This window comes from Dipodomys merriami, unplaced genomic scaffold (genome assembly GCF_024711535.1).
Source record: "Dipodomys merriami isolate MVZ:Mamm:240054 unplaced genomic scaffold, mDipMer1.0.p SCAF_22, whole genome shotgun sequence".
In the NCBI taxonomy this organism is placed as follows: domain Eukaryota; kingdom Metazoa; phylum Chordata; class Mammalia; order Rodentia; family Heteromyidae; genus Dipodomys; species Dipodomys merriami.
In genome coordinates this window covers 7,386,569-7,405,941 of record NW_027203604.1, presented here as the reverse complement: position 1 = coordinate 7,405,941, position 19,373 = coordinate 7,386,569, and the positions used below count along the sequence as shown (strand labels likewise).

The following is a 19,373-nucleotide window of genomic DNA, read 5'->3' as shown; positions in this document are numbered from 1 at the left end:
AGCAAAAAGAAAAACGCCAGAAGTGGCGCTGTGGCTCAAGTGGTAGAGCGCTAGCCTTGAGCTGAAGAGCTGAGGGACAGCGTCCAGGCCCAGAGTTCAGGCCCCACGACCGGACCCCCCCCACTCCCCCCTAAAAAAAGAAAAATCCCATCTTAAATGCTGCCACCTACTGTTCACTTAAAAGTCTGATCTAACCTGAGAATCCAGAACTCCCTCTAAGCAAGGACCAACCAATACTGTGTTGCTGTTGGAAGTCAGGCTGGGGGAAATTTTATACTTTTATTTATTTATTTGTGCTGGGAAGGGTGATTGAATCTCAGGTCTTGGTCACTGTCCCTTAGCTTTTTTGCTCAAGGTTGGCACTCTACCACTTCAGCCTATTGGAGATAAGAATATCACTAATTTTCCTAGCTTCAGAGATCCTTACATTTCTGGCTCCTGAGTAGGTAGAATTACAGTGTTAAGCCCCCAGAGCCTTGAGGGTTGGGAAAAATTTTGCTTACCAAAAGTACAACAGACTTTTGGAAGTAATGAGGTGGCAATTGAGAAACAAAAAGGATTCTGTAGTGACCTGATACATAAGGGAAGAAATGGGAAATGTGTGTGTGTGTGTGTGTGTGTGTGTGAGAGAGAGAGAGAGAGAGAGAGAGAGAGAGAGAGAGAGAGCCTCTTAATCTTACTTGGCTTTTTTGCTCAAGGCTAGTGCTCTACCACTTAAACCATAACTCCATTTTTGGATTTTTGGTGATTTATTGGAGATAAAAAGTCTCAGGGAGGGCTGGGAAGGTGGCTCAGTGGTAGAGCACTTGCCTTGCATGCTCGAGGCCCTGGGTTCGATTCCTCAGCACCACATAAAAAAAAGCCGGAAGTGGCGCTGTGGCTCAAGTGGTAGAGTGCTAGCCTTGAGCTGAAGAGCTGAGGGACAGTGCCCAGGCCCAGAGTTCAGGCCCCACGACCGGACCCAAAAAAAAAAAAAAAAAAAGTCTCAGGGAGCCAAATTGCCAGTGGCTCACGCCTGTAATCCTAGCTACTCAGGAGGCTGAGATCTGAGGATCACAGTTCAAAGCCAGCCTTGGCAGGAAAGTCTGTGAGATTCTTATCTCCAACTAACCACCAGAAAACCTGAAGTGGTTCTGTGGCTCAAAATGGTATAGCTGGAGCCTTGAGCCAAAAAGCTCAGGGACAAAGCCCAGATCCTGATTTCAAACCCCATAACCAACAAAAAGAAAAATGGAACCAAAAGGGGAAAAAAAAAAAGGCTCATGGATTTTCCTGACTAGGCTAGCTTCCAATTGAAAACTCAGATTTCAGCCTCCCCCAGCTTTGTTTGAATAACTTCTTTTTCCTTGAGACCAGAACTTGAACTCTTAATCATACATTTGCTCATTGGCTGACTTTCTACCACCTGAGCCATGGCTCTTGCCCCTGAATAACTTTTAAATCCCCACTTTATTAAGCATATTAGTTGCCCTTTTATTTCTTTTTCCCAGTCCTAGGGCTTGAACTCAGGGCCTGGGCACTGTCACTGAAGTGAGCTTTTTGCTCAAAGCCGGCACTTGAGCCACAAAGCCACTTTTGGCTTTTTCTTTTTTCTTTTTTAATTAACATTTATTTATTTTTTTATTTTTTTGGTCCGGTCGTGAGGCCTGAACTCGGCCTAGGCGCTGTCCCTCAGCTCTTCAGCTCAAGGCTAGCGCTCTACCACTTGAGCCACAGCACCACTTCCAGCTTTTTTCTTTTTGCTTATGTGGTGCTAAGGAATTGAACCCAGGGCCTCAGGCATGCAAGGCAAGCGCTCTACCATTGAGCCACCTTGAGGAATCAAACCCAGGGCTTCATGGCCTTTAAAATTGTTTTACCTGGGGGCTGGGAAGATGGCTCAGTGGTAGAGTGCTTGCCTTGCATATATGAGGCCCTGGGTTCAATTCCTCAGCACCACATAAGCCGGAAGTGGCGCTGTGGCTCAAGTGGTAGAGCGCAAGCCTTGAGCTGAAGAGCTCAGGGACAGCGCCCAGGCCTTGAGTTCAGGCCCCATGACCGAACCCAAAAAAAAAAAAAAAAAAAGAAAAAGCTGGAAGTGGTGTTGTGGTTCAAGCGGTAGAGTGGCTAGCCTTGAGCTGAAGAGCTGAGGGACAGCGTCCAGGCCCAGAGTTCAGGCCCCATGACTGAAACACACACACACACACACACACACACACACACACACACACACACACACACACACACACACAAATAAAATTTAAAAATTCTTTTACCTCATACCTAGAATCATAAAGCATTGCACATGTTAATAAGGTGCCATGTACTTAGGAAGTAAAAAGACTGTGTCTATGCTTCCCCTAGATAATTGACCTTTGATTTCCCCTGATTGTTTCCCTAAATGGTTTGCTTTTCTATTAGGTTTAAGTTACCTCATCTGGTTTGCTTTGCTCATGTGTAACACTTTTGTTGGGTTTGATTCCACACACCTTATGTGGATTTTACCCATAGAAACTTTGTGCTAGCTGGTCTTTGAGACAAGAATCTACCAGCAGACCTCCAGCTCTCCAATAAAGAATCATAATTTGTGGACTGGGAAGTTGGCTCAGTGGTAAAGTGCTTGCCTTACATGCATGAGGCTCTGGGCTCAATTCTTCAGCACCACATAAGCAGAAAAAAGCCCGAAGTAGTGGTGTGGCTCAAGTGGTAGGGCGCTAGCCTTGAGCTGAAGAGCTGAGGAACATCGCCCAGGCCCAGAGTTCAGGCCCCACGACCAAAAAACAAACAAAAACAAAAAAAGAATCATACTTTGGCCTTTTAAATGATGGCTTCTGTGTATCTCGCTTCACTCTACAACACTACTGGTTTGCTTTGGCTCAGTTTTTGCTTTATTGGCAGTACTGGAGATTGAACTCAGGGCTTTGTTGCTTGCTGGGAAGGAGTTGTACCACTTGAGCCACAACTCTACTTCTGGCTTTTTTGAGTAGTTTATTGGAGATAAGAGTTTCAGGGACTTTCCTGCCTTGGCTGGCTTCAAACTGAGATCTTCAGGATAGTGGTTGCTATAGCAATAGGTGTCCAGTGAGGGCTACTCTGAACTGGTTTTATCTCATTAGAGTAGAGGAGGCACTGTGCCTTCGGCCTCACCTGAACTACATAAGGCATTGCAGGGGAACAGAATGTCTGGGTCACAGAGAGGACATTAGTGTCTATGGTGAGGGATCAGACCGTACAAAGAGCTAAGAAACATTAAACACCAAATGAGCAAATAATCCAACCAACAAATGGGCAAATGAACTGAATAGCCACTTTTTCTCCTTTTTATTGTAGTACTGGGATTGAACTCAGGATTTTACACATATTCCACACTTGAGCTACCCTGGAACACTTTCTTCCCCCACGCCCCCACCCTTTGATGTAGCCATGTTTGAACCCAGAGCCTGTGCCTACTAAACAAATACTCTACTTAAACCCACATGCCTAGATTTTTGCCCACACTCCTAGATTTTTGCTTTTGGTTACATTTTCAGAAAGGATCTCATACTTTTTGTCCTAGCCTACCTTGTACTGTAATGTTCCTACCTACGCATCCCATGTAGCTGGATGGCAGGCATGAAGCAATATTTCCAGATTGTTAAGATGAGACCTCACTAACTTTTTTGTTCAGGTTAGCCTCAAATCCTTTGATGTCCATCATTCAAGTAGCTGAGATTATAGGCATGAGCCACCATACCCAGCCTATCATCTTTTACCTTCTGAGCTGAACAGGTGTTTCATTTTCTAGTTTAGTCCTTGGTACCATTGTCTCAACTGTTACCCCAACACTGGCTAGTGTGTGTGGGTTCCTCAGAAACCTGATACCTGGAGGAAAAAAAAGGTTCTACATTTAATAAAAGCTTAGCTTATGTTTTTGTCCCTGGCCCAGAAAAAAAGAAAATCTTGTTGTAAAGCTGCCATCTAGTGTTCATTTCTTCATTTTCTGAGACTATGTCCTAACATACTAAGCCTTACGTTTCTGCTCCAAAGAGGCTAATTAAGATTTATGACCATTTGATTGCTAAAAAGAACAGTTTTACAAAAAAGAATTCCATTGTTTATTTTCTTTTAGTCACAGACATATAACGGTAGGAAAACTAGACTTTTGATCAATATATCATTTCTAAAAAGAAAAAAATTGCACACTGGACTGACATAAAGTAATTAAAACAACTTTGAAACCAGCATCCATGGCTTGTCTCAAACATATAATCCCAGCTATATAGGAGGCTGAGACTTGGGGAATTGTGATTCAAAGCCAGTCCAAGCCGGGCGCTGGTGGCTCACGCCTGTAATCCTAGCTACTCAGGAGGCTGAGATCTGAGGATCGCGGTTCAAAGCCAGCCCGGGCAGGAGAGACCGTGAGACTCCTATCTCCAATAAACCACCAGAAAACCGGAAGTGGCGCTGTAGCTCAAGTGGTAGAGTGCTCGCCTTGAGCTGAAGAGCTAAGGGACAGCGCCCAGGCCCAGAGTTCAAGCCCCACGACCGACAAAAAAAAAAAAAAAAAAAAAAAAAAGCCAGTCCAAATAAGTTTGTGAGATTTCATTTTCAAAATAGCCAGCAAAAAGTTGCAATGAATGCATAGCTCAAGTGGTAGAGTACCAGTAGAGGAAGTAAATGTTACCTGTAGTTTTTGCTAAGGAAAGAGTCAAGGAGAGAGATACTTAAAGTGTATCTTCAATCTTTACAATCACAATTCCCCCCTCCCTTTTTCTCTCCCCTCCCTCCCTCCCTCCCTCCCTCCCCCTCCCTCCCCCTCCCTCCTGGGGTTTGGGCTCAGTACTGGTTTGAACTCATGGCTCCATGCTTGCTAGGCAAGTCTCACTTGCGCCATGCCCCAGACCATTTTTTCCCCTTTATTTGTTTAGGTGCTGGGGCTTGAGCCCATGGCTTTTCACATACTATGTAAGTGCTATGTCCCTGGCCCCTTTTGAAAACTTGATGCTATATTGATTAATGAATTATGCATAACCACAAAATATATAAGTAGTAAAATATGCTGTTTTATACATTTATTGTGAGATCATTAAATCATCATATACATTGACAGATGGCTTTTGAGTACCTTTTTTATGGTAAAATATGTTCCTCAGGTTACGGGTATAGCATCTAAGATTAGGATGCTGTTCCAAGTTTGGCAGAACCATGCAGCAAAAGAACCATTAAGCGTAGAAAGCTGGGGGCTGGGAATGTGGCTTAGTGGTAGAGTGTTTGCCTAGCATGCATGAAGCCCTGGGTTCCATTCCTCAGTATCACATAAACAGAAAAAGCCAGCAGTGGAGCTGTGGCTAGTCTTGAGCAAAAGAAGCTCAGAGGGCTGGGAAGGTGGCTCAGTGGTAGAGTGCTTGCCTTGCATGCATGAGGCCCTGGGTTCGATTCCTCAGCACCACATAAGCAAAAAGAAAAAAGCCGGAAGTGGCGCTGTAGCTCAAGTGGTAGAGTGCTAGGCTTGAGCTGAAGAGCTGAGGGACAGTGCCCAGGCCAAGAGTTCAGTCCCCACGACTGGACCCAATAAAATAACACACACACACACAAAAAAGTCAGGCATAAGTGGGGCACTGGTGGCTCATACCTATAATCCTGCTACTCAGGAAGTTGAAATCTGAGGATTGTGATTCAAAGCCAGCCACAGCAGGAAAGTCTGTTAGACTCTAATCTCCAATTAACCACCAGAAAACCAAAAGTGGTATTTGGCTCAAAATGGCAGAGTGCTAGTCTTTGGGGAAAGAGCTCAGGGACAGTGCCTAGGCCCTGAGTTCAAACCCCAGGACCAGCACACCCAGCACACACACTCTCTCTGTCTCTGTCTCTCTACACACACACACACACACACACACACACACACACACACACACACACACACACACACACACACACACACACACACACACACACACACGTACACAAACATCATGTATAATGGTGCATACCTGTAATTGCAGAACTTGAGACTGAGGCAAAAGGAATGCAAATTTCAGGACAGCCTGGGCTACATAGTAAGACTCTACATTGGGGGGGAAAAATGCTGGGAGAAGAGAACAGATCAAGAAAAAAAGACAGAGAAGGAGCCTCAGAGAAGTAGAAGAAAATCAAACAATGAGTGTCCAGGAAGTGATGTGAAGTAAGCCTTCCAGGGAGAAAGCACTGATCATTTTTTAATTAATAAAATAAAGAAAAATTTGAGGTAGAATAGAAGTTGAATCATTAAGACAGAATTATAGGCAACTGAGTCACAATTATGCTTATTATTCATGACTTTTATTATATTATCACTCACTCATTATCTCGTCTGATGTATTCATCTTTTACTTCATTGTGTGCTCATGCAGGGCAAATTCAAAAGCTCTCTGTGTGAAGTGAACATTTTTTTCCCCTCCTACCATGAATATTGTGTTCTTCAAAACAAGGAAAACATCTGGGACCAGAGATCACAGAACTTTGGAATATGCTGAAATTAGACTTTTATAGCATTGAAATGGAGCTTTCACATGAGTTCCAACTGTATTCTAACTTCAAATAAGAAACATAGTCATTAGACTCTTCATTTATTTCAGGCAGTTAAGCAAACTGGTTTACCTTCGCTGAAAGCTTTGGGCACCTGCCTCTGGCAGCACAAAAGACTTAAATTTGACACCTGGAAGAGCTACAATTAAAGTGCTGAGGCCAGTTGGGAATGCCTGACTCAGGTTCCACCCCAGTCCTGGTTGCACCTGTACTAATTTTCTCATTTTTCTGCCCACTGGGCCCTATCCCAATATTCCCCAAAACTTCCAGCTCAGGTTCCCTCTAAGTAAGTCCATCTGAAGGCTCACACCTGCAGGTGTACATTACAGTGCCCTTGTTAGGGGTCCACACCAGAACACCAGAGCACATTGGAGACCTTTTGAGTTCACAGAGGCTACAGCAGACTGAGGGAGACATCACATTGCCCCTTCAATCCAGATCTTCTGTGAGGCTGGCAGTGCACTGTGATGGAAACATGTAGACCACAGAAAGCTATGGGTATATTCAGAGATGGAGCCAAAAGGAAAGTTTCATGTGGATGTTTGAATTTTGAAATAGGGTCTTGCCTGGGAATATATAATCCTTCTGCCAAGCCTCTCAAGTGCTGAGGTTATAGACTTCTGGGCCACCACACTCTGTTCAAGAAGAAATGTTAAAGGTGAAAATGATGAAGATTCAATATCTTGAAATAATAATCCTTAGCCACAATGATTAACAAAAAGAGCAGCTTCTAGATGTTAGTGGCTCATGCCTATAATCCTAACTCCTCAGGAGGCTGAGATTGGAGGATTGTGGATTCAAAAAAAAAAAAAAAAGCCAGTTGGAGTAAAAGAACTTTTTTTTTTTTTTTTAAAGACAGAGAACTTTATTTTCTTCTTATTTTTTTGGGGGGGGTCCGGTCATGGGGCCTGAACTCTGGGCCTGGTGCTGTCCCTCAGCTCTTCAGCTCAAGGCTAGTACTCTACCACTTGAGCCACAGCGCCACTTCAGGGTTTTTTCTTTTTTGCTTATGTGGTGCTGAGGAACCGAACCCAGGGCCTTATGTATGCAAGGCAAGCACTCTATCACTGAGCCACCTTCCCAGCCCTGAGTAAAAGAATTTTATGAGACTCTTATCTCCAGCAAACTGCTAGAAGAGGAAGTGTGACTCAAGCAGCCAGCCTTGATTTAAAAAAAAAAAAAAAAAAAGGTCAAGTGAGAATGTGAAACCCTGAGTTCAAGTCTCGGTACCCACATAAAACAACAACAAAAGAATACCTGGGGCTGGGAATGTGGTTCAGTGGTATAGAGTGTTTGCCTAGCATGCATGAAGCTCTCGGTTCAATTCCTCAGTGCCACTTAAACAGATAAAGCTGAAAGTGGCTCTGTGGCTCAAGTGGTAGAATGCTAGCCTTTAACAAAGGCAGCTCAGGGACAGTGCCCATGCCCTCAGTTCAAGCCCCTGGACTGGCAAAACAATAAATAAATAATCGTAGAGGCTGGGGACATATGCTTAGCACAAAATCCTGAGTTTAATCCTCAGCATTATCAAAAAGCAACCTGAATCAAAAGAATAACTTATAGATTCAACACCAAGTTAGAGGAGGAATTGGTTGTCATAACATGATATGTGTTCCTCTCTCTCCTAGAAACAGGATGTACTTCAACACCTTAGCCCAGAAAGTCTTGTGGCCTTTGAGTTATATAACCTAAGGTGGTTGCTTTCTTTCTCAAATATAGTGCAAATGGAATATACACAGTCAAGAAGCCACCAGCTCTAGGTGATAGATTTCTTGAAACTTGTGGACCAGCCTACAATGATTCTCAGGCTTCATTACTTCTCATTGTAAACAATGACCTGCTCTCTGCAACTTCTGTGATATAGGGTGTTTTGTCTCACTGGCTTTAGGAAAGTTGAATGACAGTGAAGCTGCTTTATACTAAGAAGGTACCTGGAAGGCATGAAAAGTAGGTGGATAGGTATGGAGACTAAACAGAGTGATAATGATGGCAAAAGGCTGAATGCCCATCACTCTTTCCAGTTGATTCACTTAGAAAGCATTTTGTCTTCTCTATTATAATCTCTTTACCATAGAGCAAAATATATAACAAAAGAATTTACCACTGTACAAAAGAGACAATAAAAGATTTTTTTTTATTTTTTGTTGGTTGTGGGGCTTGAACCCTGGGCCTGGATGCTGTCCATCAGCTCCAGCTCAAGGTTAGTGTTCTACCACTTGAGCCACAGCGCTATTTCTGGTTTTCTGGTAGTTAATTGGAGGTAAGAATCTCATGGACTTTCCAGGCTGGGTTGGCTTTGAACCATGATCCTCAGATCTCAGCCTCCTGAGTAGCTAGGATTACAGGCATGAGCCACCGGTGCCGGATAATAAAAGAATTCTTATAGACATTATTATTAAATTATGCTTGCTGGAAAGACACAACCCGTTAGAGTAAAAAAAAAAAAAATAAGCACACAAGAGATAAATGAGGTCTGGGAAGGTGGCTCAGTGGTAAAGTGCTTGCCTTGCATGCCTGAGGCCCTGGGTTCAATTCCTCAGCACCACATAAGCAAAAAAAAAAAAAAAAGAAAAAAATGCCGGAAGTGGCGCTGTGGCTCAAGTGGTAGAGCGCTGAAAAAAGAGATAAATGAGGTTATTATTATTTTTTATTTTTTAATTTTTTTTGGCAGTCCTGAGGCTGAAACTCTGGGTTTGGGCACTGTCCCTGAGCTCCTTTTTGCTCAAAGCTTGTGCACTACCATTTGAGCCACAATTCCACTTCTGGCTTTTTCTGTAGTTAATTGGAGATTAGAATCTTACCTCCTGGGCATGGATATAGCTCAGTGGAAAAGTGCTTGCCAAGAAAGTGAGTACAACATCCTGTACCAAAAAAGAAAAGAACAACAACAAAAAAGGAGTCTTACTTCCTGCTTGGGCTGGCTTCCAACAGTGATCCTCAACTCTCAGCCTCCTGAGTAGCTAGTATTATAGGCGTGAGTCACTGGTGCCCGGCCTAGAGATCTCATCATGGCAATTTACTTTTGGACACTCTCCCCAGAGTAGGCTGGCACACTGAATGGGGCAGTAGGCTTGCTGGGGTTTTTATTTCAGCTGAAGGAGTGGTGCTATCCCTCCTTCTTGTTAAGGAGTCAGGCTTGCATTCTGTTTATAATTGGTTACCAGGGTGATGGAGTGACACAAGGAAGTTAGAAAGCATTCTGTCAGGAAAATTTCCTGGGAGGGGGGGGAGTCTATTCTTTAACCCTATTGTTAAGGACTCATACACTTGACATGGCTAGCTAGTTACAAAGAACAGAGCTGATAGTTAAAATCTGAAGTTCAAGCCGGGCGCTGGTGGCTCACGTCTGTAATCCTAGCTACTCAGGAGGCTGAGATCTGAGGATCTTGGTTCAAAGCCAGCCAGGGCAGGAAAGTCCGTGAGACTCTTATCTCCAATAAACCACTAGAAAACTGGAAGTGGCGCTGGGGCTCAAGCAGTAGAGTGCTCACCTTGAGCTGAAGAGCGCAGGGACAGCGTCCCAGCCCAGAGTTCAAGCCCCACGATCAAAAAAAAAACAAAAAACAAAAAAAAAATCTGAAGTTCAGAATCAAATAATTCCAGGAAATATCAACACTAGAAAATATCACTACAAAATGGTTACTGGTTACAAGATGGAGACACTTTGGTTTGATAGAAAAGATTGCTTTTTCTCACATGCTTAAATTTAAAACCCAAAGCACTCTCATATAAACATTTCTTTTTCTTTTTCTTTTTCTTTTTTTTTCTTTTATTTTGGGTCGGGTTGTGGGGCCTGAACTCTGGGCCTGGGCGCTGTCCCTCAGCTCTTCAGCTCAAGGCTAGCGCTCTACCACTTGAGCCACAGCTCCACTTCCGGCTTTTTTTTTTCCTTTTTGCTTATGTGGTGCTGAGGAATCGAACCCTCATGCATGCAAGGCAAGCACTCTACTACTGAGCCACCTACTCAGCCCTCATATAAACATTTCTTGAAGGTGCCAGTAGCCCAAGCCCCAAAACACACACATGTGTACGCGCACGCGCGCGCACACACACACACACACACACACACACACACACACAGAGTTTGAGCCGGCACCAGTGGCTCATACCTGTATTCCTAGCTACTCAGGAGGTGAGATTGTAGGATCTTGGCTTGAAGTCAGCTAGGACAGTAAAATCCTTGAGACTCTCATCTCCAATTACCCACAAAAAGCTGGAAGTAGAGCTGTGATTCAAGTGGTAGAGTGCTAGCTTTGAGCAACAAAGCTCAGTGATATTGCATAGGCCCTGAGTTCAAGCCTCAGGACCAGTACACACACACACACACACACACACACACACACACACACACACACACACACACACACACACACACAAATTATCAGTTAGAAATGGCAGGAAACCAGATATAGTGGTACCTGAATATAATCTCAGTATTCAGGAGCAGAGGGAGGAAGATTAAAGTTTGAGGCCAGCTTTTGCTACATAGTGAGACCCTGTACCAGAAAGAGACAAGACACCTAATTAACTCTCCCGCTCCATGGGGACTCAACAAAAAGTCAGCAAAGGGATGGCTGATAGAGCACTAGTCAATGAACAAAAGTGTCAGTACTGAGTTTGAGTACTAGTCTCAGAGAAGAAAAGAAGTTAGCAACTAGCAACCTGAAGGCGTGCTCTTACTGGAACTGCTTATGCTAGTATCCTGACCTTGAACCTTCAGCCAGAAAATAAATAAATTTCTGTTGTTTATAGGTCACCCAGTGGGACTGGGAATGTAGCTTAATGGTAGCATGCTTGCCTAGCATGCATAAAGCCCTAGGTTCAATTCCTCAGTACCCCATAAACCGAAAAAGCCAGAAGTGGCACTATGGCTCGAGTGGTAGAATGGTAGCTTTTGAGCAAAACAAGCTCTGGGACAGTGCCCAGGCCCAGAGTTCATGCCCCAGGTCTAGCAATAAATAAATAAATAAATAAATAAATAAATAAATAAATAAATAAATAAGTCACTAAGTCTATTGTGCTTTCTTATGCAGCATTAACTAACACAAAGTAACAACAGTTTGTTGCTCCCAATTCATATGCTGAAATTGTGTGGTATATGTATGTATGTGTGTACATGTATGTGTGCACGTGCTGTTACTGGGGCTTGAACTCAAGGCCTCTTGCTCTTGCTTGGCTTTTTGCACAAGGTTGGAGCTCCATCACTGGAGTCACTCCTCCACTTTTGCTTTTTTTTTTTTTTTTTTGCTGGTTGATTGGAGATAGGAGTCTCTTAGATTTATCTGTCTTCTGACAAAAACAAACAAACAAACAAAAAACAAACCTCGCCTTGAGCTGAAGAGCACAGGGACAGCGCCCAGAGTTCAAGCCCCACAACCGACAAAAACAAAAAATACAAAAACAGATTTATCTGTCTATGGTGTTTTCAAACCTCCATTTTCAGATATCAGCCTCTTGAGAATCCAAAAGTACAGGGAACTTCCAGCAACGACCAAAGCAACTTACATGAAGTATGATCACTGAAAACCATCCTAGAAAAAAATACAATTAAAAATAATGAGGCTTTTGGGGTATATTTAGGAAGCAACAAAAATATTTCAGAACTAAAAGTCACACAATTTGTTCAGTGAGGTATTTAAACTCTTTTGGCACAATCACAATGAAATTGTTGTAGCATTAAACTCAATGGACCATTCTCAAGAGTTTAAGAGCTAATGAGACCTGAAGAAGTCTCTTCACAAGCAGAAATAAGACAATTAAAGTGTGTCAACAAGCCGGGTGCTGGTGGCTCACGCCTGTAATCCTAGCTACTCAGGAGGCTAAGATCTGAGGATCGCCGTTCAAAGCCAGCCCAGGCAGGAGAGACTGTGAGACTCCTATCTCCAATAAACCACCAGAAAACTGAAAGTGGTACTGTGGCTCAAGTGGTAGAGCGCTCACCTTAAGCTGAAGAGCTGAGGGACAGCGCCCAGGCCCAGAGTTCAAGCCCCACGACCGACCAAAAAAAAAAAGAGTGTCAACAGATTCTAACTTTCTAGAAGATAAACAGAAAGGGAAACACCAAGAGTCAGTGGCTCATGGCTGTAATCCTACCTATGCAGGAGGCTGAGATCCAAGGACCGAGGTTTGTTGCCAGTAGAGGCAGGAAAATATGTAAGACCCTTATCTCCAGTTAACAGCCAAAAAGCCAAAAGTGGAGTTGTGGCTCAGGTGGTATTGGGCTAGCTTGAGCAAAAAAAGCTCAGGAACATCACCCAGGTACTGAGTTCAAGTTCTGGTATCATTATAAAACAACAACAAAAGAAAGAGGAATAAAAACTAACATTGCTGGCTGTGGCTTAGTGGTAGTGTGCTTGCCTAGTATGCATGAAGTCCTGGGTTTGATTCCTCAGTACCATATAAACAGAAAAGCCAGAAGTTGTACTGTGGTTCAAGTGGTAGAGTACCAGCCTTGAGCAAAAGAAGCTCAGAGACAGTGCCCAAGCCCTAAGATCAAGCTGCAGGACTGTCAAAACACACACACACACACACACACACACACACACACAAAAACACACCAAAAAGCTAACATTTCTTCCTGAAGGTGTTAAATTTGTTCTTGTTTTGGTGACAAAAACACAGTATGGGCCCATACTATATAGCAGGAAAACTAATGCCTTCAAAGTGATGGTATCACAGGCATGATCTACCATGCCAGGCCTAGGCATTTAGAAATTTATTCACTTGTTCTTTAATACAATTGTATATATAATACTGGAGTTATGAGGAAATTCTCTTCCCTTCAAAAGCAGATTTTCTCAAAGTCTTAATTCCTTACTCACCCCAACATCTCTATTAAAAGCAGGGAGGGACAAAAAACCTAGTGTACTTTTGATCCTGATGGGAAGCTATGAGGAGATTTAAAACCATAAAACATGGGAGTGGGCACAGAAATGGAGGGACAAAAGGTGAAAAAAATGCAACAGTGGTACTTTCTAGACACTATGTTGAAAATGAACTATACAACTTGTGGGTGGGGCTGAGGGAAACACTGGGAATAGGGGTGAACATTGTCCAAAATGAAATATATTCATTACCTGCCTTATGTAACTGTAACTCCTCTGTATATCACTTTTATAACAAAAAATAAACAAAAAATATAAGGGAAGAAACAGATGCTTCACATTATGGGCTTGTTTGCTGGAGTTTTTTAGCTGTCAATCAAATAGGAAGCACACAGTCTCATAAACAATGAGTCAGCCCACATCCATGTGACTCATAAGGGTAATATTCACTCAACATTCATTATGAAACCACAAAAAATAATGTGCTGCATGTTCAGAAACACAATAGGCTGCCTTCAAAAAAAAAAAAAGCAAAAGGCTGCCTCCAAAAAAAAAAGCAAAAGAGAATACACAGAGTCATTTCAGGGGAGATTAAAATACATCTGCTCGCTGCTGGGCACCTGTAATCCTAGCTACTCAGGAGGCTGAGATCTGAGGATCGTGATTCAAAGCCAGCCCAGGCAGGAAAGTCCATGAAACTCTCTTGTTCTTTTTTTTTTTTTAATACATTTTTTATTATAAAAATACTATACAGAAGGGTTACAGTTACATGAGCAAGGTAATGAGTACATTTCCTATCAAGCATTGTTACCGCCTCCTTTGTTTTTCCCTTACCCTCCCTTACCTCCCACCTCCACAACTACTCCTCTTCCCCACTAGAAAACTGGAAGTGGCGCTGTGGCTCAAGTGGTGGAGTGCTTGCCTTGAGCTGAAGAGCTTAAGGACAGCGCCCAGGCCCAGAATTCAAGCCCCACTACCCAGCCCTCCCCTCCCCGCCCGTCCCCGCCCCCCCCCCCCCCCCCCGCAAAAAAAAAATACATTAGCTGAATTCAGAATGTCAGGATTTAGCACTCTTATGTAAAATTCACCCAGGTGTTCACATGCTGAGAAGACAGAAGACAGTACTCATTTAATGAACACTCACCAGAAACATAGTCCTATTCTATGATCTGGGCTTAGCATTCATCATCCCAAGTTCAGCCAAAGCAGTTTGTGGTCATAGCATACTGTAATTCAATATGACTGTTTTTCCTTTTTTTTTTTCTTTTCTTTTCTTGTCTTAGTACCAGGGCTTGAACTCAAGGTCCCAAGCACTTATTTGGCTTTTTTGCTCATGAATGGTGCTCTACCACTTGAACCACACTTTGTCTCACTTTTTGCTGGTTAATGATAGAGTTTCACAGACTATTTAGCTGGGACTGGCTTTGAACCTTGATTCTAGGACATTAGCCTCCTTAGTAGCTAGGATTATGGGCATGAGCCTCTAGCACATGGCTGAATATGACTCTGTGTGTGTGTGTGTGTGTGTGTGTGTGTGTGTGTGTGTGTGTGTGTGTGTGTGTGCACATGCCAGTATTGAGGCATATGTTCTTCTCCCCTCCCCCCACCCAGGGCTGGGGTTCTACCACCTCAGCCACACCACCAGTTTTTTGCCAGTCCTGGGGCTTGAACTCAGGGCCTGGGCACTGTCCCTGAGATCCTTTTGCTCAAAGGTAGCACTCTACCACTTGAACCACAATGCCACTTCTGCCTTTTTCTGTGTATGTGGTGCTGAGGAATCAAACCCAGGGCTTCATGCATGCTAGGCAAGCACTCTACCACTAAGCCACATTACCAGCCCCACTTCCAGATTTTTTTTTTTTTTTTGTCAGTCATGGGGCTTGAACTCTGGGCCTGGGTGCTGTAGCTCTTCAGCTCAAGGCTAACACTCTATTTGAGCTACAGTGCCACTTCTGGTTTTCTGGTGGTTTATTGGAGATAAGTCTCACGGACTTTCTTGCCCGGACTGGCTTTGAACTGGGATCCTCAGATCTCAGCCTCCTCAGTAGCTAGGTTTACAGGCGTGAGCCACTGCGCTCCAGATTTTTGAAGATTAAGTGGAGATAAGGGTCTCTTGGACTTTCCTGCCCAGGCCAGCTTCAAAACTACAATCTTTAGATCTCAGCCACCTGAGTTGCTAGGTTTACAGGCATGAGCCAACAGCACCTCTCAGTATGACTCTTACAACTCCTTAAGGAAATGCAGGAAATAGAAAACTAAAGACATCTTTTTTTTTTCTTTTTTTTTGGTTGGTGGTGAGGCTTGAACTCTGGGCCTGAGCACTGTCCCTCAGCTCTTCAGCTCAAGGCTAGTGCTCTACCACTTGAGCCAGTTCCGGTTTTCTGGTGCGTTTATTAGAGATAACAGTTTCACGGACTTTCCTGCCTATGCTGGCTTTGAACCGTGATCCTCAGATCTCAGCCTCCTGAGTAGCTAGGATTACAGGCATGAGCCACTGGCGCCCAGCAAACTATCTTTTTTTTTAATGCACAAAAGTTTTTATTCTTCTATAATTTCTTAACATAAAAATATCAACAAGCTATGTGCCGGTGGTTCATACCTGTAATTCTAACTACTCAAGGTGAGATATGAGGATCATGATTCAAAGCCAGCCCGGCCAGGAAAGTCCATGAGACTCTTATCTACAATTAACTACCAGGCTCAAGTGGCCGAGTACTAGCTTTGAGCTGAAGAACTGAGGGGCAGCACCCAGGCCCAGAGTTCAAGCCCCATGACTGACAAAAAAAAAAGAAAAGAAAAAAGAATATCAATAAATCCTCAAACATGCCATTGCCAAAATAAGAATGTTCAAGAGAATATTTTAATAAACTCATAGAGTTTACCAGGTAATTATTTGTTTAAATTTACTTTGTTGTTGTTTTATAGGTAATATACAGTGGGGTTACTTTTTGTTGTTGTTGTTGGTCGTGGTGCTTGAACTCTGGGCCTGAGCGCTGTCCCTCAGCTCTTCAGCTCAAGGCTAGTGCTGTACTACTTGAGCTACAGATCCACTTCCCATTTTCTGGTGGTTTATTGGAGATAAGAGTTTCACAGACTTTCTTGCCCTGGCTGGCTTTGAACCTCGATCCTCATATCTCAGCCTCCTGAGTAGCTAGGATTACAGGCATGAGCCACCGGCGCCCAGCTACAATGGGGTTACTTTTTTTGGGGGGGTCCGGTCGTGGAGCCTGAACTCTGGGCCTGGATGCTGTCCCTCAGCTCTTAGCTCAAGGTTAGCGCTCTACCACTTGAGCCACAGTGCCACTTCTGGTTCTCTGTTGGTTTATTGGAGATAAGAGTCTCATGGACTTTCCTGCCAGGCCTGGCTTTGAACCATGATCCTCAAATCTCAGCCTCCTGAGTAGCTAGGAGTACAGGTGTGAGCCACTGGCGCCTGGCTAATATTTTTATTTTTTAAGACTTTAACGGGTAATTATTTAAATTTACTTTAGGTAGTCTAGGTCAACCTCAATTTCTAGATCCTCCTATGTTAGCCTCCCAAGTGTTGGAGTTACATTCACCACCACGACCAGAATAAAAGTTGCTTTAAAAAGAAAATCAGTGGGGCTGGGAAGGTGGCTCAGTGGTAGAGTGCTTGCCTTGCATGCATGAAGCCCTGGGTTCGATTCCTCAATACCACATAAGCAGAAAAAGCTGGAAGTAGGGCTGAGGCTCAAGTGATAGAGTGCTAGCCTTGAGCTGAAGAGCTGAGGGACAGCACCCAGGCCCAGAGTTCAGGCCCTGTGACTGACAAAAAAAAAAAAAGAAAGAAAATCAATGATTATGAGAACTATACAACTTTTTTTTTTTGGTCCGGTTGTGGGGCTTGAACTCTGGGCCTGGGCACTGTCCCTCAGCTCTTCAGCTCAAAGCTAGCGCTCCTACCACTTGAGCCACAGCGCCACTTGTAGCATTTTTCTTTTTTGCTTATGTGGTGCTGAGGAATCGAACCCAGGCCCTCATGCATGCAAGGCAAGTGCTCTACCACTGAGCCACCTTCCCAGCCGCTGAGAACTATACAACTTTTGGAAGGAGATAGGAAGGAGGGAATGGGAGAGAACGAGGAAACAGAGGACACTGTATGAGAGAAAATGTACTTATTACTTGACTCATGTAAATGTAACCCCTCTGTGTATCACCTCTGTAATAACAATAAATTTTTAAACATCAATGATTATTACTGTCATTCCTTGCCTATATTTTCCAGAGTCCAATAGACTTCAAAATATTAAAATTTGAGTGTATAATTTGCTATTTTACTATATGAGCAATTGAAAACTCATTTTTATAAGCAGTCTCTGAAGTGATTTCAAAGGTAATTCATCTACATAATTGACTTTGAAAAGACCACAGCTAATCTGCAACTGTGCTTCATTATCAGAACTAGATGAATTACTCCATCTGGCAAAAATAGTTAATTTTAATTATAATTCACATTTAAAGGTAATTTTACTTCAGAGACCTAATAGAGTCATCTGGGTCATAATTTAGGCAATTTCCTAATTGGCCTAGTTTCGTAGCCAAGCCTGTGAAACAATTAAAATATAACATCTGTTTCATACAGGGTTTTACAGCTTTGAAAGTGCTCCCATTTAGAAAGAAAGAAAGAAAGAAAGAAAGAAAGAAAGAAAGAAAGAAAGAAAGAAAGAAAGAAAGAAAGAAAGAAAGAAAGAAAGAGAAAGAAAGAAAGAAAGAAAGAAAGAAGGAAAGAAAGAAAGAAAGAAAGAAAGAAAGAAAGAAAGAAAGAAAGAAAGAAAGAAAGAAAGAAAGAAAGAAAGAAAGAAAAGGGCTGGGAATGTGGCTTAGTGGTACAGTGCTTGCTGAGCATGCATGAAAACTTGGGCTCAATTCCTCAGTACCACATAAACAGAAAAAGCCAGAAATGGTACAGTGGCTCAAGTGGTAGAGTCCTATGCTTGAGCAAAAGAAGCTCAGGTACTGTGCCCAGGCCCTGAGTTCAAGCCCCAGGACTGGTAAAAGAAAAACAGAGCAAACAAAAAACCTCCAAAAACCAAACCAAACCAAACAAATCAAAACACAAAGCCGGGCAGCAGTGGGTCACACCTGTAACCCTAGCTACTCAGAGAGGTTGGGATCTGAGGATCTCTGATGGAAGCCAGTCCTGGCAGGAAGGTCTGTGAGACTCAATTCATCACAGAAAAAGCCGGAAGTGGTGCTGTGGCTCAAATGGTAGAGTGGTATCCTTGAGCAAAAGAGCTCAGAGGAGGGCCCAGGCCCTGGAGTATAAGCACCACGACCACCAGCACCACTAAGAAAAAAGCTCAGGGACAGCACCCAGGCTCTGAGTTCAAGCCCCAGGAACTGGCACAAAATGGAGGAAGGGGGGAGGGGAGAAAGAGGAGAGGGGGAAGGGGGGAGGGAGGAAGGGGGGAAGGGGTCCGTGGTTCCCTCACTGCACCTCTAAGCTCTCGCCCTGCTCGACCTTGGTAACCTCCAGGCAGAAGCTGGACTCCGCAGAGCACCTTACAACCCGAGGCACACCTGTCCCCATCCTGGGAGGACCCAGACCTCACCTCCGAGGCCGGGATGGGGGGTTGGGGTGGGGAGTGTCTCGAGATCGTCCCTCGGGGTCTCTTGGGGCCCCACACGAGCGGAGGCTGCTGGATGCGAGGACCGTTTCTGTAACTGACGACAGTGGTCTGGCGGTTGTTCTGTCCAGTACTGGCCCACTCACCTCTTAACCTGCCAGCCTGCCCTGTGTGCCCAGAACATGGCTCTTGGGCTAGGATGGATGGGGTGGAGGCACGGGAAAATACCCCAGGACAGTTTCCCATCACTTCTACTCTGGATTCTGCTGTTTCCGGCAGTCAGAAAGCAGCGGCCAGCGGAGTGCTTTCTGCCTGTGTGTCTCCCTCCTATTGGTCTATCAGTCTGGTGGAGTGAGCTACTGGCTGACCTCATTTAATTAATTAACCTATTTATATGTCAGTACTTGTGCAAAAACTTTTCAATTAACAGGTTTTGTTT

The 19,373-nt window shown here is 43.8% G+C and overlaps 1 long non-coding RNA gene across 2 annotated transcripts; it reads right to left on the bottom strand.

Annotated features, from left to right (window-relative positions):
- Positions 1-6,296: 6,296 nt before the first annotated feature.
- Positions 6,297-18,940, bottom strand: LOC138834573 (uncharacterized). Of its 2 annotated transcripts, XR_011374204.1 has the most exons (5): positions 18,805-18,940; positions 11,954-12,053; positions 10,941-11,018; positions 9,324-9,383; positions 6,297-7,157 (listed from the first exon to the last, which is right to left on the bottom strand). It is a non-coding gene; the product is annotated as an uncharacterized lncRNA (long non-coding RNA). The 2 variants fall into 2 exon arrangements; XR_011374205.1 differs by lacking the exon at positions 10,941-11,018.
- Between the last annotated feature and the right edge of the window lie 433 nt (positions 18,941-19,373).